Source organism: Mus caroli, chromosome 10 (genome assembly GCF_900094665.2).
Source record: "Mus caroli chromosome 10, CAROLI_EIJ_v1.1, whole genome shotgun sequence".
NCBI classification, from domain to species: Eukaryota; Metazoa; Chordata; class Mammalia; order Rodentia; family Muridae; genus Mus; species Mus caroli.
The window spans coordinates 75,837,867-75,839,774 of NC_034579.1; the positions used below are offsets into that span (position 1 = coordinate 75,837,867).

Here is a 1,908-nt window from a genome sequence, read left to right on the forward strand (position 1 = left end):
TACAGTTGGATCTCATGGAGGCATTTCCTCAACTGAAGCTCCTTTCTCTGTGATAACTCCAGCTGTGTCAAGTTGACACAAAAATAGCCAGTACACCTTCTTTGTCAAAAAATCAAGTGTCTATAGGTGTGAGAGTTTATTTCTGAATCTTTGATTTGATTCCATTGATCAGCCGGTCCATTTGTATACAAATACCATGCAGTTTTTGTTACTATTGCTTTGTAGTAAAGCTGGAGATCAGGGATGGTGATACCTCCAGAAGTTCTTTTATTATACAGGATTGTTTTAGTATCCTGGGTACTTCTTTTTCTGTGTGAAGTTGAGAATGGCTCTTTCAAGATCTGTTTTAAAAAAATGTCAAAATTTTGATGGGAATTGCATTGCTTTTGGTAAGATGGCCACTTTCACTATGCTAATCCTACCAATCCATGAACATGGGAGATCTTTCCATCTTTGTATTTATTCTTCAATTTCTTATTTCAGAGACTTGAAGTTCTTATCATACAGGTTTTTCACTTGCTTGGTTAGAGTTATACCAAGGTATTTTGTATTTGTGGCTATTTTGAAGAATATTTGTTTCTCTAATTTCTTTCTCAGCCTATTTATCATTTTATAAAGAAGGTCTACTGATTTCTTTTTCTGTTAATTTGTATCCAGCAATGTTGCTGAAAGTGTTTATCAGCTGTAGAAGCTCTCTGGTAGAAATTTTGGGGTCAGTTATTTATACTATCATATCTTCTGTGAAAATATCCTGAGTTAGGTAACCAAGACCCAAAGGACATGCATGGTATATACTTACTTATAAGTGGATATTGGCAATAAACTACAGGATACCCATGATAACCTCAGTAGACCCAAAAAAGCTGAACAAAAATGATGACCCAAGTGACAATGTTTGAATATCACTTAGAAGAGGGACAGATGGAGGGACAGAACTGGGTAGGAAAGAGGATGGAAAAGGGACTAGGGGGCATTCAAGATCAGGTGTGGGGAGAGACTGGAGAGAGGCCAGGAGAATGAATGGAAATATACAATTGCTGAGGGTGGGGAGTGAGGGGTGGGATCATCTCAAGGACATGCCAGAGACTAGTGATAGGGGATACTCCCAAGATTCTATGGTAGTGACCTTAGCTGAGACTTATAGCAGTAGCAATAGACAACCTGGTGAGGCAACCTCCTGTATCCAGGCAGGACCCCCAATGGAGGTAGAATTTGTCCTGTTTGCAGGAAATGCAAGAACAAAGGTGGACCCGAGACTGAGGAGTAGCCAACCAATAACAGCCCCAATTTGAAACCCATCCAATGGGGAAGAACCAATCCCTGACACTATTAATGATACTCTGCTATGTTTGCAGACAAGAACCTGGCATAACTGTCCTCTGAGAGGCTCCACCCAGCATCTGACTGAAACAGATGCAGAGGCTCACAACCAAATGTTGGACAGAGGTTGGGGACTCTTACGGAAGAGTTAGGGGAAAGATTGAGGGCCCCGCAAGTGATAGGAACTCCACAGGAAATCCAACAGAGTCAACAAGTCTAGACCATTGGGGAATCTCAGACAACTGAACCAACAACCAAAAATCATATATGGGTTGGACTTAGGCCCCATGCACACATGTAGCAGATGTGTAGCTTGGTCTTTATGTGGGTCCCCAACAACTAGAGCAGGGACTGTGCAAAAAACTGTTGCCTGTCTGTGGAATCTGTTCCCCTAACTGGGCTGCTATGTCTGGCCACAATGGCAAGAGGGTGTGCCTACCCCTGCAGAGACTTGATGTGTCAGATACCTGGAGGGGGGCGGGTTGTTTCCCACTCTCCCAGGAAGGAGGGAGGAGGAACTGTGTGAAGGGGGTGGGGGACTGGAAGGAGAGAAGTAGCAATCAGGATGTAAAGTGAATAAATTAATTA

At 42.6% G+C, this 1,908-nt stretch overlaps 1 protein-coding gene across 1 annotated transcript in view; it reads left to right on the forward strand.

Moving 5' to 3' along the window:
- The window catches only part of LOC110302986 (zinc finger protein 431-like), a 30,960-nt gene that overhangs the window by 22,663 nt on the left and 6,389 nt on the right, over nucleotides 1-1,908 (forward strand).